This window comes from Ranitomeya imitator, chromosome 1 (genome assembly GCF_032444005.1).
Source record: "Ranitomeya imitator isolate aRanImi1 chromosome 1, aRanImi1.pri, whole genome shotgun sequence".
Lineage (NCBI taxonomy): Eukaryota > Metazoa > Chordata > Amphibia > Anura > Dendrobatidae > Ranitomeya > Ranitomeya imitator.
The window spans coordinates 21,039,740-21,060,315 of NC_091282.1; the positions used below are offsets into that span (position 1 = coordinate 21,039,740).

A 20,576-nucleotide genomic window follows, 5' to 3' on the forward strand; every position below is an offset into this window, starting at 1 on the left:
GTTTATGTAAACTTTTGACTTTGCAGTAGTAAAAATGCCTTAAAACATTTATTTACTTATTTTACTCATTTATATAGCGCCATTAATTCCACAGCGCTTTACATACATTATCGGCATTGTCCCCAATGGGGCTCACAATCTAGAATCCCTATCAGTATGTCTTTGGAATGTGGGAGGAAACCGCAGAACTCGGAGGAAACCCACGCAAACACGGAGAGAACACACAAACTCCTTGCAGATGTTGTCCTTGGTGGGATATGAACCCAGGACTCCAGCTCTGCAAGGCTGCAGTGCTAACCACTGCGCCACCGTGCTGCCCTACATTCTCTCCCTCTCATTATTCTGGCATTTGGCAAATATTAATAATTATGGTAATCCTAATTGGCCTAAAACGGGGAGTGTTTATTCTGATTTCATGTCAGATATTGAGAAAAACCTTCAGATGTGTCTTTTTATATAGTGGATGGAAACTTCTCATTTCAACTGTATGTCTGTTTAATTCTGACAAACATAAAAAAACATCCGGCCCCTGACTACAGATGGGCAAACCAGAATGGTAAAGTTCAGGATCAGAACCGCACACCTATTGTCCGTGTACAGACCCCGAACACGGTCTTCTCTCAGGAGTCAGTGTTACTGTTTGGGTTCCGCAGCCCCGGGAACAAAGCTTGTTGAAAGGCTGCAGAGAAGCCAATCAACAAGCTTTTCCTGTGCGGGCATAGCTGTGATTGGCCGGCAGTGTAAAAAATAAAGTGCGATCCCTTCAGTTTTTTATAACAAGCGCAGGTAAAGCTGACAGCTGCAGCCCTCAGCTTTATTTTGGCTGGTTATCAATAACAATAACAGTTGTGAGCTGATATTAATAGCCTGGGAAGCTTCATGGGTATTAACCCCTTCCCAGAATAATAACACCAGCCCCCAGCTGTCTGCTTTTCCACAGCTGAGTACTAAACAAAAAATATTTTTGTATTTTTTTTATTAGCTAAATAAATACATGTACAGTAAGCTACACACACTGCAGTAATTATATATCTCACTGACCCACTTTACTCATTAGCCTCGCCTGATCTCGCAGATATCAGAGAGACCAAGTGTATGCTGATTAGCGTAGTACTCTCATCAGCCGATGCCTGACCAGTGGTAACCTTGTCATCGCCGGACACAGCTGCTGGCTCATACTCTGTCCTCTTTGTGACAGGATGTGAGCTGTATCACTGTGACCTGCAGTAACGTCAGTAAGGTTACCGCCGATCAGAGCCGGTGTTTCGGCTCTGATGACAAAGTGGGATCCTCCAGATCTTCAGGACCCCATTCATTCATTTGAATGGGATCTGAGTTTGGGATAAAGTTTGGGTACTGTTCTAGTACCCAAATCGAACTTTTTTTTATAAAGTTCGGCAGAACCTTACAGACCCAAACATCCAAGGGTCCACCCATCCTTATTCCTGACCACATTCTGTGCTGTAAACTAATATAGACGCCACATTCAATTCAATGGGGGGCCAATGTGCAGTAACCTACTGCGGCTACTATCATAAAACGGAGCAGCTCTGTAACTGAGCACTTCCAGCCACCACCGCCCACACCAAGGACAGCTGACCGGTGTGGGTGCTGGGTGTTGAACCAATCAGACATTCATACTGTTGTGTGAAAAAGTGTTTGCCCCTTTTCTGATTTCCTATTCTTTTGCATGTTTGTCGCACTTAAATGTTTCCGATCACCAAACAAATGTAAATATTAGACAAAGATAACACGAGGAATTAAAAAATGCAGTTTATAAATGAAGGTCTTTACTATTAAGGGAAAAAGAAATTCAAACCTACAGGGCCCTGTGTGAGAAAGTGTCCCCTATACCTAATAACTGGTTGGGCCACCCATAGTAGCAGCAACAACTGCAATCAAGCATTTGTGATAACTGGCAATGAGTCTTTTACAACGCTCTGGAGGAATTTGGGCCACTGATCATTGCAGAATTGTAGTAATTCAGCCACACTGGACAGTTTCAGAGCATGATCCACCTTGTCAAGGTCATGCAACAGTATCTCAATCGGATTAAGGTCAGGACTTTGACTAGGCCACTCCAAAGTCATAATTTTGTTTATCTTCAGCCATTCAGAGGTGGACTTGCTGGTGTGTTTTGGATCATTGTCCTGCTGCATAACCCAAGTGCAATTCAACCTCAAGTCACGATTTAAGAACAGATGGCCAGACATTCTCCTTCAGGATTTTTTAGTAGACAGCAGAATTCATGGTTCCATTTACCACAGCAAGTCTTCCAGGTCCTGAAGCAGCAAAACAGCTCCAGATCATCGCACTAACACCACCATATTTTACTGTTGGTATGATGTTCCTTTTCTGAAATGCTGTGTTACATCTACACCGGATGTAATGGGACATACACCTTCCAACAAGTTCACCTTTTGTCTCGTCAGTACACAGAGTATTCTCCCAAAAGTCTTGGGAATCATTAAAATGTTTTCTGGTAAAACTGAGATGAAGCTTTTTGCTCTTATTGCTCAGCAGATGTTTTCGTCTTGGAACTCTGCCATGCAGGCCATTTTTGCCCAGTCTCTTTCTTATGGTGAAGACATCAACACTGACCTTAACTGTGGCAAGTGAGGCCTGCAGTTCCTTGGATGTGGTTGTGGGGTCTTTTGTGACCTCTTGGATGAGTCGAGAAGCTGCGGAGACACCATCACGTGTTTCTCGACGCAAGCAGTGAATAGCCAGGCTGAAACCCCGAAACAGCTGTCTGTGGATGGATACCATGCTTGGCATAGGTGGCTTTCCTTCATAGGATGCTGCCCTTCCCGTGGTTGTTCCTTCCCGGGGAAAGGCCTGGCTATTCACTGCTTGCGTCGAGAAACACGTGATGGTGTCTCCGCAGCTTCTCTACTTGCATTTGCATATTTCCCATAAGGGATGGGGGCAGTGTTCTGGAATCACTGCGTTGAGAAACACGTGATGGTGTCTCCGCAGTGTTGGATGTTTTGGTCTCCCCGAGGCCAATCATCTGTGCCTTTGTAGTCTTTTTACTGGGCACTGCTCCTAATAGCCAGATTCCTACACCACACTGATGAGGGGCAAAAACCCCGAAACAGCTGTCTGTGGATGGATACCATGCTTGGCATAGGTGGCTTTCCTTCATAGGATGCTGCCCTTCCCGTGGTTGTTCCTTCCCGGGGAAAGGCCTGGCTATTCACTGCTTGCGTCGAGAAACACGTGATGGTGTCTCCGCAGCTTCTCTACTTGCATTTGCATATTTCTCATAAGGGATGGGGGCAGTGTTCTGGAATCACTGCGTTGAGAAACACGTGATGGTGTCTCCGCAGTGTTGGATGTTTTGGTCTCCCCGAGGCCAATCATCTGTGCCTTTGTAGTCTTTTTACTGGGCACTGCTCCTAATAGCCAGATTCCTACTCCACACTGATGAGGGGCAAAAACCCCGAAACAGCTGTCTGTGGATGGATACCATGCTTGGCATAGGTGGCTTTCCTTCATAGGATGCTGCCCTTCCCGTGGTTGTTCCTTCCCGGGGAAAGGCCTGGCTATTCACTGCTTGCGTCGAGAAACACGTGATGGTGTCTCCGCAGCTTCTCTACTTGCATTTGCATATTTCCCATAAGGGATGGGGGCAGTGTTCTGGAATCACTGCGTTGAGAAACACGTGATGGTGTCTCCGCAGTGTTGGATGTTTTGGTCTCCCCGAGGCCAATCATCTGTGCCTTTGTAGTCTTTTTACTGGGCACTGCTCCTAATAGCCAGATTCCTACTCCACACTGATGAGGGGCAAAAACCCCGAAACAGCTGTCTGTGGATGGATACCATGCTTGGCATAGGTGGCTTTCCTTCATAGGATGCTGCCCTTCCCGTGGTTGTTCCTTCCCGGGGAAAGGCCTGGCTATTCACTGCTTGCGTCGAGAAACACGTGATGGTGTCTCCGCAGCTTCTCTACTTGCATTTGCATATTTCCCATAAGGGATGGGGGCAGTGTTCTGGAATCACTGCGTTGAGAAACACGTGATGGTGTCTCCGCAGTGTTGGATGTTTTGGTCTCCCCGAGGCCAATCATCTGTGCCTTTGTACTCTTGGATGAGTCGTCATTGCACTCTTGGGTTGATTTTGGTCAGTCGGCCACTCCTGGGAAGGTTCACCACTGTTCCATGTTTTCGCCATTTGTGGATAATGACTCTCACTGTGGTTCGCTGGAGTCCCAAAGCTTTAGGAATGGCTTCGGAACTTTTTCTGCACTGATAGATCTCCATTTCTTTGTTTCTCATTTGCTCCAGAATTTATTTGGATCGCGGCATAATGTCTAGCTTTCTAGGATCTTTTGGTCTACTTCACTTTGTCAGTCAGGTCCTATTTATGTGATTTCTTGATTGAAAACAGGTGTGGCAGTAATCAGGCCTGTATGTGGTGTAAGACTCATGCTGGTGTGGTAGTTGGAGGCAGGTATATCTCGCCCAGGTGTTTGTCCTATGTGAATTAGGCCACTCAGTATCTTCAGGGTGCTAATGGGTTAATGATTGCAGGAATAAAAGATGACCAGCTGGGGGTTTCCAGCGTCTGCCTGGGGCACACAGATTGCCTGCCTGTGTGAGACAAACGTGAGTGAGAGCTCTGCTCAAGAATTGTGTGATGTTAGCTGGGTGGGAGAAGCCCCCCCAGTTGTTAAGTTAGCAACGTGTTTGTTTAGTTAGTGCCGGACAGGCTAGGATTTATTTTTATGTTTTGTTTTTCTGTGTTGCTTTCACTTTAATAAATCTGACCTGAGGCCAGCCTACTTGGAAACCTGCTGTACGCCTCAGAAATTCAATGCACAAACCACGTGACCTTTGACACCAGCAAAGGCGATCCCGGAGTGTTTTGTCACATTGTGGTGGAGAATGCGGGCATACCGTGGCACAGGCGACAGCATGGAAGACGTGGTGAAAGCCTTAGTACAGTCCACTGCCGTACAGCAGCAGGCCACTGCCGCACAGCACGAAGCTAATCGCTTGATGGCCGCACAGCTGAAGGAGTTAGTGGACATGACGGTTGCAGACCGCCAACTTCTCCAACAGGTGGCGCAGCGCCTGGTGAGCATGCCTGACGCTGACCCGGAAGCAGAGTCCAGGAGGATCCATGTGAGTCGATACTGGCAAAAGCTGACTGCAGAAGATGACGTCGAGGCATACCTGACAACGTTTGAGCGGACGGCATTGAGAGAGAAGTGGCCGAAGGCACGATGGGCCGACTTGATTGCCCCGTTTCTCTCCGGCGAGGCCCAGAAAGCTTACCATGATTTGGACCCGGAGGTCGCTCAGGACTTTGAGAAACTGAAAACTGAGATCCTGGCCCGGCTGGGTGTGACGACGGCTGTCCGGGCACAGAGGGTTCATCAGTGGACATACCAGCAAGATAAACCGGCGCGGTCTCAGATGTTCGACCTGATCTGCTTAACAAAGAAATGGCTGCAACCCGAGGTACTGACAATACCCGAAATAATCCAGCGGGTTGTCCTGGACAAGTACCTGAGAGTACTACCCCCAGCGCTGAAAAGGTGGGTAAGCCAAGGAAATCCCACGACAGCGGATCAACTTGTGGAGTTGGTCAAGCGTTATTCCGTGGCAGAAGGACTTCCCGATGACACCGCCAACCCCCGGTCTGTGCCTCCTCCTCGTGGAACCGGTAAGACTGTTCCAGGGACCACGGGTGAAGGAAAATCGCTTAAAACTGTGGGGGAGGAGTCCGGGACTGCTCGCACTCCGAGACCAAGAGTATTGGACGGTGGTCTCAGTAGGGGACCTGTTAGGTGTTTCCGCTGCCATGAGAAGGGTCATGTTTCTGCAAACTGTCCTGTTACCGCTGAACCCATGCAGTGCGACGTTATAGACTCTAGAAAACGCATGTCTTTGGTTACACAGCTAGTGAGTGTGAATGCGGGTCAAAATGATACAGCGAAACACCTGTGTGAATTATCTGTTGATGGGAAAAATGTTGTGGCATTACTAGACTCTGGAAGTGTGGTGACTCTGGTGAAAGCTAGTCTGGTGGCACTTCCGTCTGGTCCGTCTGACAAGTTTTCTGTGACGTGTGTGCATGGTGACACCCGCTCGTACTTAACAGCGGTCATATGGATTTCTACTCCCTATGGGTCAGTGCAGCACAAAGTGGGACTCGTTCCCGCATTGTTACATGATGTAATCCTGGGCAGGGATTTTCCCTATTTCTGGCAGTTAGGGAGAATCAGTTGCTCCTTCACGGTAGCTGTACCCGTGAATCTTCTCCCATGCCATCTGGAGGTCCCGAGTCCCTAGAGGAGACCCCACAGGAAGATGTTGCTGGGGAGGTTAGTGAATCTAACCTTCAGTACCCCTTCTCCGTCATGGCGGGGGAAACAGAGGAAACTGAGGAACCTCAGCGAGAGGCGGAGGCAGACAGCCATCCGACACCCTGCCTGCCAGATTTGGGAGTCCAGGTGGATGACTTCCACAGCGAGCAAATGAAAGATCCTACCCTGACTCCGGCTAGGAAAAATGTAAAAATAATAGATGGGGTACCCGTAGAACCTGACACTAGGCTAGCGTACCCGTATATGGTTCTGGAAAATGATTTGCTCTACCAGGTAGAAAAAAAAGGGGAAGACATAGTGCAACGGTTAGTGGTACCCAAACCTTATCGGCGGAAGGTACTGGATTTGGCCCACGGACATATAATGGGGGGACATCTGGGGGTACAGAAAACCACAGAAAGGATATTGCATTGTTTTGTGTGGCCTGGAATACATTGTGATGTGCGTAACTATTGTGAGTCCTGTCCAGAGTGCCAAATCGCGGCCCCTAAATCTCAGTTCCGTAGCCCTTTGGTACCCCTTCCTATCATCGGGGTCCCTTTTGAGAGAATTGGGATGGATTTGGTTGGGCCCCTTCCCCGATCCGCACGTGGGCACCAACATATCCTCGTCATCGTGGACTATGCCACTCGTTACCCGGATGCCGTCCCTTTGCGTAACACAGCTACCAAGACGATCGCCAAGGAATTGGTACAAGTGTTTAGTCGGGTGGGAATTCCAAAACAGATACTCACCGACCAGGGGACTCCCTTTATGTCGAGGGTAATGAAGGAGCTCTGCAGGCTCTTACAAATAGACCCGTTGCGTACGTCTGTCTATCACCCTCAAACAGATGGCCTGGTTGAGCGCTTCAACAAAACCTTAAAACAGATGCTCCGGAAGGCGATAGACAAAGATGGGAAGAACTGGGATTACTTGTTACCCTATTTGCTGTTTGCCGTTAGGGAAGTTCCCCAGTCTTCCACAGGGTTTTCGCCTTTCGAACTGTTGTACGCCCGTCGTCCCCGGGGACTGCTGGACGTCGCAAAAGAAACCTGGGAAGGTCAAGTCACTCCCTTTAAAACGGTGATCGACCATGTAACACAAATGCAGGATCGTATTGCCGCTGTCATGCCCATTGTTAGGGACCATATGTTACAGGCCCAGGGAGCCCAGAGGCAAAGTTATGATAGAGGCGCTAAGGTCCGTACATTTGCACCCGGCGATAGGGTGTTGGTCCTAATCCCTACGGTGAATAGTAAATTCCTGGCGAAATGGCAGGGCCCATTTGAGGTCCGAGAAAGAGTTGGTGAAGTGAACTATAAAGTGTACCAGCCGGGTAAGAGAAAACCGGAACAGATTTATCATGTGAATCTGATAAAATCCTGGAAAGACCGCTCTGCCCTAACGGCGGATCTGCCCCGTCCGGTTTGTTCACCTACTGTACCGGAGGTGCAGGTTGCCAAGACTCTCTCAGAACGACAAAAATCTGAGGTTAAGCAATTTTTGTTACAGAACCGACAGTTTTTCTCCGAAAAACCTGGCCGGACTAAGTTGGTGAAACATGAGATTGTCACAGAGCCTGGCGTCACTGTTCATGTGAAGCCCTACCGGATTCCGGAAGCCCGCCGTGAAGCCGTCTCCCGGGAAGTGATGGCAATGTTGGACTTAGGAGTCATAGAAGAGTCGCACACGCTTGGTCCAGTCCAATTGTGTTGATACCTAAACCGGATGGCTCCATCCGGTTTTGTAATGACTTTAGGAAACTGAATGCAGTTTCTAAATTTGATGCGTACCCTATGCCCCGGGTCGATGAGTTGATCGACCGGCTTGGTAAAGCCCGATACATTACGACCCTGGATTTAACAAAGGGGTACTGGCAGATTCCTCTGGCCGAGGCGGCCAGAGAGAAGACGGCATTTGCTACACCGGAAGGTCTGTTCCAGTATGTCTATATGCCGTTTGGACTTCATGGAGCTCCCGCAACGTTCCAGAGATTGATGGATCGAGTCTTGAGGCCTCACAGACAGTACGCTTCTGCCTACCTGGATGACATCGTAATTTACAGCATGGACTGGGAAACTCATCTCCAGAAGGTACAAGCGGTGATTGATGACCTGCGAGATGCAGGTTTAACGGCAAACCCCAAGAAATGCCACATCGGGCTTGAAGAAGCCCGATACTTAGGCTACGTGATTGGCCGAGGAGTGGTTAAACCCCAGATCGACAAAATACAGGCAATTCAGGGCTGGCCACAACCAGTGAACAAGAAACAAGTGCAGGCTTTCCTGGGGATTGCCGGCTATTATCGCCGGTTCATACCCAATTTTGCAGCCATGGCTACTCCCTTAACATAGTAACATAGTTAGTAAGGCCGAAAAAAGACATTTGTCCATCCAGTTCAGCCTATATTCCATTATAATAAATACCCAGATCTACGTCCTTCTACAGAACCTAATAATTGTATGATACAATATTGTTCTGCTCCAGGAAGACATCCAGGCCTCTCTTGAACCCCTCGACTGAGTTCGCCATCACCACCTCCTCAGGCAAGCAATTCCAGATTCTCACTGCCCTAACAGTAAAGAATCCTCTTCTATGTTGGTGGAAAAACCTTCTCTCCTCCAGACGCAAAGAATGCCCCCTTGTGCCCGTCACCTTCCTTGGTATAAACAGATCCTCAGCGAGATATTTGTATTGTCCCCTTATATACTTATACATGGTTATTAGATCGCCCCTCAGTCGTCTTTTTTCTAGACTAAATAATCCTAATTTCGCTAATCTATCTGGGTATTGTAGTTCTCCCATCCCCTTTATTAATTTTGTTGCCCTCCTTTGTACTCTCTCTAGTTCCATTATATCCTTCCTGAGCACCGGTGCCCAAAACTGGACACAGTACTCCAAGTACTCCTTGACGGATCTTACCAAGGGGAAGGGTTCCGTCATGGTAAAATGGACCTCAGCTGCTGAAGAGGTCTTCCACAGCCTGAAACGGGCTTTGTGCTCTCAGCCCGTACTAGTGACTCCTGATTTTAGCAGCGAGTTTGTGGTACAAACTGATGCCTCTGATACTGGTGTCGGAGCTGTACTTTCCCAGGTGAGGGACGGAGTCAAACACCCGGTCCTCTATCTCAGTCGGAAACTGAATGTACATGAGCAGAGGTATGCGGTGGTTGAAAAAGAGTGCCTAGCCATTAAATGGGCTCTCGACTCCCTCAAGTATTACCTGGCTGGTAGGAAGTTTAGGCTGGTCACAGACCATGCCCCTCTCAAGTGGATGCACCTCCACAAGGACCGTAATAGTCGGGTAACCCGGTGGTTCCTTGCCCTGCAGGCTTACTCTTTTACGGTGGAGCACCGACCTGGGGTGCAGATGGGGAACGCCGATGCCCTATCCCGAGTGCACTGTTTCAAGAGTGTTCTTGCTCGACCAGAGTGGTCTGAGCAAGGGGGGGGATATGTAAGACTCATGCTGGTGTGGTAGTTGGAGGCAGGTATATCTCGCCCAGGTGTTTGTCCTATGTGAATTAGGCCACTCAGTATCTTCAGGGTGCTAATGGGTTAATGATTGCAGGAATAAAAGATGACCAGCTTGGGGTTTCCAGCGTCTGCCTGGGGCACACAGATTGCCTGTCTGTGTGAGACAAACGTGAGTGAGAGCTGTGCTCAAGAATTGTGTGATGTTAGCTGGGTGGGAGAAGCCCCCCCAGTTGTTGAGATAGCAACGTATTTGTTTAGTTAGTGCCGGACAGGCTAGGATTTATTTTTATGTTTTGTTTTTCTGTGTTGCTTTCACTTTAATAAATCTGACCTGAGGTCAGCCTACTTGGAAACCTGCTGTACGCCTCAGAAATTCAATGCACAAACCACGTGACCTTTGACCCCAGCAAAGGCGATCACGGAGTGTTTTGTCACATTGGCTACAGAATGTGAACTCCGCTTCCCAAAGATGTGATAAACCACAGATAATTTATGTTTAAGGGGGATCACTTTTTCACACAGGGCCCTGTAGGTTTGGATTTCTTTTTCCTTAATAATAAAGGACTTCATTTAAAAAAATGCATTTTGTGATTACTTGTGTTATCTTTCTCTAATATTTACATTTGTTTGTTGATCTGAAACATTTATTTGTGACAAACATGCAAAAGAATAGGAAATCAGGGAGGGGGCAAACACAGTCACTGTGTACATACATTACATTAATTATCCTGAGTTGCATCGTGTATTATACCCCAGAGCTGCACTCACTATTCTACTGGTGCAGTCACTGTGTTTATACATTACATTACTGATCCTGAGTTACCTCCTGTATTATACTCCAGAGCTGCACTCACTCTTCTGCTGGAGCAGTCACTGTGTACATACAATACATTACTGATCCTGAGTTACATCCTGTATTATGCTCCAGAGCTGCACTCACTATTCTGCTGGTGCAGTCACTGTGTACATACATTACATTACTGATCCTGAGTTACCTCCTGTATTATACTCCAGAGCTGCACTCACTATTCTGCTGGTGCAGTCACTGTGTACATACATTATATTACTGATCCTGAGTTACATCCTGTATTATACCCCAGAGCTGCACTCACTCTTCTGCTGGAGCAGTCACTGTGTACATACATTACTGATCCTGAGATGCATCCTGTATTATACTCCAGAGCTGCACTCACTATTCTGCTTGTGCAGTCACTGTGTACATACATTACATTAATGATCCTGAGTTGCATCCTGTATTATACCCCAGAGCTGCAGTCACTATTCTGCTGATGCAGTCACTGTGTACATACATTACATTACTGATCCTGAGTTACATTCTGTATTATACTCCAGAGCTGCACTCACTCTTCTGCTGGAGCAGTCACTGTGTACATACATTACTGATCCTGAGATGCATCCTGTATTATACCCCAGAGCTGCAGTCACTATTCTGCTGATGCAGTCACTGTGTACATACATTACATTACTGATCCTGAGTTACATTCTGTATTATACTCCAGAGCTGCACTCACTCTTCTGCTGGAGCAGTCACTGTGTACATACATTACTGATCCTGAGATGCATCCTGTATTATACTCCAGAGCTGCACTCACTATTCTGTTGGTGCAGTCACTGTGTGCATACATTATATTACTGATCCTGAGTTACATCCTGTATTATACCCCAGAGCTGCACTCACTATTCTGCTAGTGCAGTCACTGTGTACATACATTACATTACTGATCCTGAGTTACATCCTGTATTATACCCCAGAGCTGCACTCACTATTCTGCTAGTGCAGTCACTGTGTACATACATTACATTTCTGATCCTGAGTTACCTCCTGTATTATACCCCAGAGATGCACTCACTCTTCTGCTGGTGCAGTCACTGTGTACATACATTACATTACTGATCCTGAGTTACCTCCTGTATTATACCCCAGAGCTGCACTCACTATTCTGCTGGTGCAGTCACTGTGTACATACATTACATTACTGATCCTGAGTTGCATCCTGTATTATACTCCAGAGCCGCACTCACTATTCTGCTGGTGCAGTCACTGTGTACATACATTACTGATCCTGAGTTACTTCCTGTATTATACTCCAGAACTGCACTCACTATTCTGCTGGTGCAGTCACTGTGTACATACATTACATTACTGATCCTGAGTTACCTCCTGTATTATACCCCAGAGCTGCACTCACTATTCTGCTGGTGCAGTCACTGTGTACATACATTACACTACTGATCCTAAGTTAAATCCTGTATTATACTCCAGAGCTGCACTCACTATTCTGCTGGTGCAGTCACTGTGTACATACATTACTGATCCTGAGTTACTTCCTGTATTATACTCCAGAACTGCACTCACTATTCTGCTGGTGCAGTCACTGTGTACATACATTACATTACTGATCCTGAGTTACATCCTGTATTATACTCCAGAGCTGCACTCACTATTCTGCTGGTGCAGTCACTGTGTGCATACATTACATTACTGATCCTAAGTTACATCCTGTATTATACCCCAGAGCTGCACTCACTATTCTGCTGGTGCAGTCACTGTGTACATACATTACATTACTAATCCTAAGTTACATCCTGTATTATACTGCAGAGCTGCACTCACTATTCTGCTGGTGCAGTAACTGTGTGCATACATTACATTACTGATCCTAAGTTACATCCTGTATTATACCCCAGAGCTGCACTCACTATTCTGCTGGTGCAGTCACTATGTACATACATTACATTACCGATACAGAGTAACATCCTGTATTATACTCCAGAGCTGCACTCACTATTCTGCTGGTGCAGTCACTGTGTACATACATTACATTACTGATCCTGAGTTACATTCTGTATTATACCCCAGAGCTGCACTCACTATTCTGCTGGTGCAGTCACTGTGTGCATACATTACATTACTGATCCTAAGTTACATCCTGTATTATACTCCAGAGCTGCACTCACTATTCTGCTGGTGCAGTCACTGTGTGCATACATTACATTACTGATCCTGAGTTACATCCTGTATTATACCCCAGAGCTGCACTCACTATTCTGCTGGTGCAGTCACTGTGTACATACATTACATTACCGATACAGAGTTACATCCTGTATTATACTCTAGAGCTGCACTCACTATTCTGCTGGTGCAGTCACTGTGTGCATACATTACATTACTGATCCTAAGTTACATCCTGTATTATACTCCAGAGCTGCACTCACTATTCTGCTGGTGCAGTCACTGCGTACATACATTACATTACTGATCCTAAGTTATATCCTGTATTATACCCCAGAGCTGCACTCACTATTCTGCTGGTGCAGTCACTGTGTACATACATTACATTACTGATCCTGAGTTACCTCCTGTATTATACTCCAGAGCTGCACTCACTATTCTGCTGGTGCAGTCACTGTGTACATACATTACTGATCCTGAGTTACTTCCTGTATTATACTCCAGAACTGCACTCACTATTCTGCTGGTGCAGTCACTGTGTACATACAGACTGTGGAGACCTGGGTGTCGTAACCAGTGCCTTCCCCCCTCCCATCAGTCCCGTAATGAAACACACACAGTCCTAGTTGGGTTGAACAGGTCGGTCACAGTTTATTAATTAAATAATCGGAGAAAGGGCAATTACATATCGTAACGAGCGGCTCGCGCCGAGCTCCTGTCCGTGATCGACAGGGGAATTGGCCCAACGAGCGGTTACGACCTTTGCCCTCCTCCGCTTTTTCCGCTGTGACTTAATAAAGGTTACCAGGGGTTAGTTCTATCAACATGCGTAATAATTTTTTTTTTTTTTTTTTTTTATAAATCTTACAACATAATTCACACATTTACATTCTCCTGTGGGTTAGTTTAATCATTAGCCTTTAAAAAGGGAGGGTGGGTGGGACAAAAGCTTCCAGGTGTCCTGCCGAGAGTGAAAGAGAAAGTTCTCGGCCGGACACCTGGATTTAACCCCTGTAGGAGTGGCCGTAGGACCCCTCCCCTCTAGTGCCCACTGGCCGGCTGGGGGTCTTCCAATCAGTGCATCACTAAGGGGGAGTGATGCTAGGGGGGATCTGGCACTTACAACCTTTACGTGCAGCTCTCTGTGTGCTCCCCAGTCAGAGACGCGTTCCTTAATCAGTACCGCGTCTGCCAGACTGTGGAGACCTGGGTGTCGTAACCAGTGCCTTCCCCCCTCCCATCAGTCCCGTAATGAAACACACACAGTCCTAGTTGGGTTGAACAGGTCGGTCACAGTTTATTAATTAAATAATCGGAGAAAGGGCAATTACATATCGTAACGAGCGGCTCGCGCCGAGCTCCTGTCCGTGATCGACAGGGGAATTGGCCCAACGAGCGGTTACGACCTTTGCCCTCCTCCGCTTTTTCCGCCACGGAGGATCCCGTGTATTAACTACGCGGGACTCCGACCCCACCCCTCGATGCTAGGGCCTGTTCAACCCCATCCTGTAAACCAGACAGAAAAATATCGATGCCAATGTCCGTTAGGTGAACTCCGTCCGGCCTTAATTGTGGCGTGTTATCCCCTTGTAGCTGGTGGTGACGAATCACGATACGATACCGCCTCTTCCTCTCACATATTTTCCAATCCGCGCGTTGAATTTCCTTCTTGTCCGCTCTATGGCTTTTTTATCTCTTACACCTCGCCACACGGCCCGTGGTGTTATATCCGACCACACCAGTATTATGTTCCTGAATAGGCAGTTGAACCTTTCCATATCCGTTGTCACCCATTTGTACAATTCGGCCACCTTTTGTTTGCCGAGGTCATTGCCACACGCATGTACCACCATTCTCACCAGGTGTTCCGCCATCCTTGCTATGCCAACCATCTCTTTGAACACCTGTCTCCACTGGAGGCCTCTGACACCCCTCCAGTTAACTTTTTTTTTTTTTTTTTTTTCCGGGAGGTAAAGATTTGTCCCTCCTGGCCGCCGTTCGGCCCTCTTTTCGGCCCAGTAAACGTAGGAATCTCCTACAACCCAAACTTCAACCCCTGTAAGAGACAACACATGTTAATTAAGCAAGTCGGGTCTTATGTATCTGGCGAAGCATGCGGACTTCCAACGACCCATTCTCTGCAACTCGGCCTCTGACACTCCTGCCCTAGCCGCTTCTGTGGCTGCACCTATACGAAACGAATGTGTTCCGTACTCCTTTGGATTTGCGCCGGCTTTTTCCAAGCATAGCTTGAACATCGCCTGAAATTGGTACTTGGTCAGAGGGGACCCGTCTGTATGAGTGAAGAAAAATCTACCAGCGTGTCTTATCCCGGCGTATCTTCTAACCATTTTTAGTGGGCCAGCTGGGCCATCTGTGGAGTTAACCAGTACCCATGTGCCCCTACCGGTGGGGTCGCATTTGGATTTTCTAACCCTGATGCGCAGGGCGTCGCTGCATATTACCATGTCCTCATTAATTAGGCCTCCTTCCGACGCGTTTTTTTTTTTTTTTTTGACCGCGGTAGCAATTCGCTGATACGCAGTGCTCCGAAAAAGACGGTCGCAAAAGCTGCTGATATGAGGGCCGCCTCATATTGCGATAAGCAGACCGACGGGGATATCGCAATCAGTTCCTGCAATAATCTCAGTGAAATGGGGCGGCGACATTCTTGACTTGGCTGAAGCCTCTTCCAACCTTTTATGGCTTGTCTTATGCAGAAGGACTTAGTTACGTCTACCCATCCCAATAATTGAAAGAAAAATGCTAGCCCCGATAATTTCCGTTGTGCCGAGGTGCCCGACGCCCCACCTTCCCTCATCCGTAATAGGAAATCGGTTGTCACCACGCTTCGTGCTCGGTTGCATTTATCGACTGGCCTACCCTGAATTAGTGAGCACCACTCCTCCCAAGCCTTACCATACACCTGCCAGGTAGCTGGCGAAACGGAGGCCCGGATTAAGGGCATCAATGATTGGCTACTGTGTCCCACAGGGACTGTGGACACAGAATACCCCGGTGTTGCGCGTTGGGCTGCTGGATTCTGAAAGCTTGCCAATTGGAAAATAACAATGGGTTAAAGATATTATCGTCAACTTCCGCCACCACGGTGGCTCTACACCAAATATTGTTTTCTAGGCATATCAGTGCGAGCCGTCGCCAGAGAGCGAGTATGGGCAAGGATGAAGAGGACATGTGATTTAGACTCTTTGCTGTTTTCACATTTTTAGTTTGGAAACAAATGTTCATGTTCCTCAACTGATCGGCCCATAACTCCATCGCTGCTACTACCGCAAACAATTCCCATAGGGCTGGGTCTTGCCCCCACTTTGTTGTCGTCCATTTCTCTGGCCAACCAGATTTGCACCATTGGTTTTTATAGATTGCTGCGAAACCCTCCTTTTTGTTCCACCCTATTGTCAGCCCTAATTCCTTGCTTGTGATCTCTCTAGCCATGACACACGTGTGACCGTTGTACGATTGCAGGAACGTCTGCCATACCAGCAGATCAGCTTTTAGCGAACGAGTGAGCCTAATTCTATGGCCGGGCTGAGAAGCGCCTTTTGTTGCCAGCGATAGTCTGCGCGAGAATGCTCTGCCGACCGGCATTACGCGGCAGGCGAACGTCAGTAGACCCAATAACGCCTGCATTTGCAGTAGGGTTACCTTGTTAACTTCGCGGAAGCCTTTCAATATTTGCTGGGTTTTTTGTATTTTATCCTCTGGTAAGCGGAACACCATCATGTTGGTATCTATTTCAATGCCCAGGAAGGGCAATACATTACATGGACCCTCCGTATTCTCCGGTGACAATGGCACGCCGAATTTGAGTGATATAGATTTGAATTTTTCTAGTAGATTGGAGCAGACTTTAGAATTTCTGGGGCCGACGAACAGGAAATCGTCGAGGTAGTGGATTAGGGATTTACTGCCCGTCTCGTACCGAACTACCCAATCTAGGAAGGTGCTGAATAGCTTGAAGTAGTGACATGAGATGGAACATCCCGTCGGGAGGCACATGTCGAAGTAATAGTATTGGTCCATTTTACAGCCCAGAAGGTGGAAACATTCGGGGTGCACGGGTAGTAACCGGAATGCCGATTCTATGTCGGATTTGGCTAGCAGAGCGCCGGGTCCGGCTGCCCGGACTAATTCAACCGCTTTATCAAACGACGCGTATGAGACGGAAGCTTCTTCTGTGGAAATTGCGTCATTAACCGAATCGCCCTTTGGGTGAGATAAATGGTGGATTAGGCGGTATTTACCGGATTCTTTTCTACCAATTTCTACTTCCTTTTCGATTTTTAGTCTGAGAATTTGGGGGAAATTCGCGGGCCGATTTTAGGTTATCAGATAGGGTTGGCGTTCTTGTTAGCCTAAAGGGGATAAAGAAACCGTCGGAGAATCCTGCCTGCAGCTGCTGAGCCGCTTTCTTATTAGGGTAGAGCTTTAGCTTTAGGGGGGGTGGGGTGGGTGCCCATTGCGGTTACGCTCACTGGGGTTCTGCCTTGTAGTCCCTTTGTATGCCTGACGAGTGCACCTTGATGCTGGGTGTCCCCCCCCGCAAGCGGAGCAATCATGTCTGAATTTGCATAATGTGTGGAAACGGCAGTTTCCCTCGTTATATAGCCAGCAGGCCACGGGTTTTCGCACGACCACCGAGTTCTGACCTGGAGCCAATTATTCATCGTTAAACCGATTTTCGATCTCCCCCTATCGAAACCCCTATCGTTAGCTCTATCCCCCGTTTGCTGGTCCGCTGATAACAGCGACCAAATATCAATATAATCGTTGTTCCAGATTTTCTGTCTAGTGTCCAGATCTATATGAGCGCCTAGCGGGCTGATCCCGCAGAAGAAGGCGTCTTTGTGTAGATTAGCTGTTGAATTGTTCACCACTTTACCGCTCGAATGTGAAAGTTGTAGGATTATCTCCTTTAACGCTGAAGTTAGCTCCATTTCCTTTACATTAACCCCGTAGCGTAACGTTTCCTCGCTATCCTTGGAACACTCACCGCTGTGTGACTCTGGACGAGTGTACACCGATCCTGGAGGAACCCCCGCAGATGTTGACGGGGGGATGTCGCAGGACGGGAAACTCTGGCTCCCGCTACAGCGAGGGATTGATGCTGAGTATCTTGCGATGAAGCCCGATTACAACCACGTAGTGGCGGATTGTTGGCTCTGTCTTCAGCGACTGCGCGGTGGTTGTTGTGGCTGGAAGCCGCGGGAGCCCGATTACTACCACATAGTGGCGGATTGATGGCTCCGTCTTCAGCGACTGCGCGGTGGTTGTTGTGGCTGGAAGCCGCGGGGGATTGTTCTCCCCGGCTGAAAGCCCTAGAGGGTGCCCGCGATTTATATGATTTGCCACGTGCGCGACTTCTGTCCGGGCTCTGCGATAAATCGGACCCCTTGGCTGTTGTCTGAGATCTGCGGCGGCTCCTATGGGAGCTGCGTCTGCGACGGTGACGGGAGGGGCGTTTAGAGGGGTAGCGGGAATGGTGATGGGAGTTATCTGATGAGGATTGGGAGGACGTGCGGCGTCTACGCCTTCGTCCGCCGTTGCTCAGCGGTGTAATGGGGGGGTTCTAGCGGTATTATGGGGGGTGAATATTGGAGGTATCCGGTCCTGTTGAGCTACTTAGAAGGGGGGGGAGTCAGGCGGTAACTGTATTCATCCTCGTTGCTGGGATTTAATGGGGCGGCGGTTGACGGATAATTTTTATTAGGAAATTGGGCAATGGGGGGAGGTGTAAATATGTCCATGCTTGGTGCGTTTATTGATATTACGCAGTGATTCCCGTTGTGCAGCTGTCGAGCGCCCTGCTCGGTCCTATGGGACCGAACAATGCGCTCTTCAGCCGCGCTGTAACCGCTTCGTCCTGACCCCTGATACCCCCGAGCAGGCATCAGTGCGGCGTCTGCCGGGGGTGGGCAGGAGGTCAGACCTGGAGAGAAATCAGCGCGCTGATCGGTCTGGTTTGACTGATCAACGCGCTCTGGGGACCGTGGGGCGCTATTGGAAGCCTCCAGGTTACCCCCTGCGGGCGGCATATATATGCCCGCAGGGAAGGTAATGGAGGACTGTCCGGCGCTGTAACCAGCACTGCTGAAATGAGGGGACCGGAAGTGGGCGGGCGGAGGCAGGAAGTCGGTGGGCGGAGCTTCCACCGAGCGCCGGACCGATGCAGCAAGCGGTGCCCGAGGACGCCGGCTGCTGCGAGGCGGCGAGGCCGCCCCTTCACCGACCTGGAGCCGCTCCGGGGCGCGGGGTAGGCGGGCAGACCGCCTTCCCCCCCGCACAGCTGCGGTACCCGCCGGAACGGCCAGGGAAGGAGGCGAAGCCTCACGCCGCCTGGCGCCGCTAGCCGGCTCACCACCGGCCACCAGAGGCACAGGGGGAGGAGGTGACCCTGTCAGCTGCACGGCGCGGCCCGCGACGCCCGGGGGGACTACCCTTCGTTTGCGCTGTGTGCGGCACCCGGCCCTCCCCCGCCGCTTCCTGGAGGCCCTCCCAACGTCTGCGGCTGTGATACCCTCAGCCCGTAGGGTGGAAGAGAGGGGCAGCACCAAATCATACCCTGGACCGCATGAACGCTGCACGGGACGGCCCCCAGCTGGCGTGAAAGGTGAGCTTGCCATAAGGGGCCCCGGGGGCGCAGGCGTGAGGGAGGACGAGGCCGGACCAGATAAGGGGGGTGTGAGCAGGGGGTCGGGAGAGGGCACAGAAAGCTGAGCCCTGATGTCGGAAAAAACGGACCGAAGCCAGTTCTCACCTCTCTGTGCCGCTCTCTTCTGTAAGGCCTCAATCAGGGGGTCCGACATCACGACTGCAGGGACAAAAGCTTCCAGGTGTCCTGCCGAGAGTGAAAGAGAAAGTTCTCGGCCGGACACCTGGATTTAACCCCTGTAGGAGTGGCCGTAGGACCCCTCCCCTCTAGTGCCCACTGGCCGGCTGGGGGTCTTCCAATCAGTGCATCACTAAGGGGGAGTGATGCTAGGGGGGATCTGGCACTTACAACCTTTACGTGCAGCTCTCTGTGTGCTCCCCAGTCAGAGACGCGTTCCTTAATCAGTACCGCGTCTGCCATTACATTACTGATCCTGAGTTACATCCTGTATTATACCCCAGAGCTGCACTCACTATTCTGCTGGTGCAGTCACTGAGTACATACATTACATTACTGATCCTGAGTTACATTCTGTATTATACCCCAGAGCTGCACTCACTATTCTGCTGGTGCAGTCACTGTGTACATACATTACATTAATGATCCTGAGTTACATCCTGTATTATACTCCAGAGCTGCACTCACTCTTCTGCTGGAGCAGTCACTGTGTACATACATTACTGATCCTGAGATGCATCCTGTATTATACTCCAGAGCTGCACTCACTATTCTGCTTGTGCAGTCACTGTGTACATACATTACATTACTGATCCTGAGTTACATCCTGTATTATACCCAAGAGCTGTACTCACTCTTCTGCTGGAGCAGTCACTGTGTACATACATTACTGATCCTGAGATGCATCCTGTATTATACTCCAGAGCTGCACTCACTATTCTGCTTGTGCAGTCACTGTGTACATACATTACATTAATGATCCTGAGTTGCATCCTGTATTATACCCCAGAGCTGCAGTCACTATTCTGCTGATGCAGTCACTGTGTACATACATTACATTACTGATCCTGAGTTACATTCTGTATTATACTCCAGAGCTGCACTCACTCTTCTGCTGGAGCAGTCACTGTGTACATACATTACTGATCCTGAGATGCATCCTGTATTATACTCCA

General features: G+C 48.8%; 1 long non-coding RNA gene across 1 annotated transcript; it reads right to left on the reverse strand.

Moving 5' to 3' along the window:
• Window positions 1–14,042: 14,042 nt before the first annotated feature.
• Window positions 14,043–19,802, reverse strand: LOC138658675 (uncharacterized). The gene is made up of 2 exons (XR_011317494.1): window positions 19,549–19,802; window positions 14,043–14,826 (listed from the first exon to the last, which is right to left on the reverse strand). It is a non-coding gene; the product is annotated as an uncharacterized lncRNA (long non-coding RNA).
• Window positions 19,803–20,576: the final 774 nt, after the last annotated feature.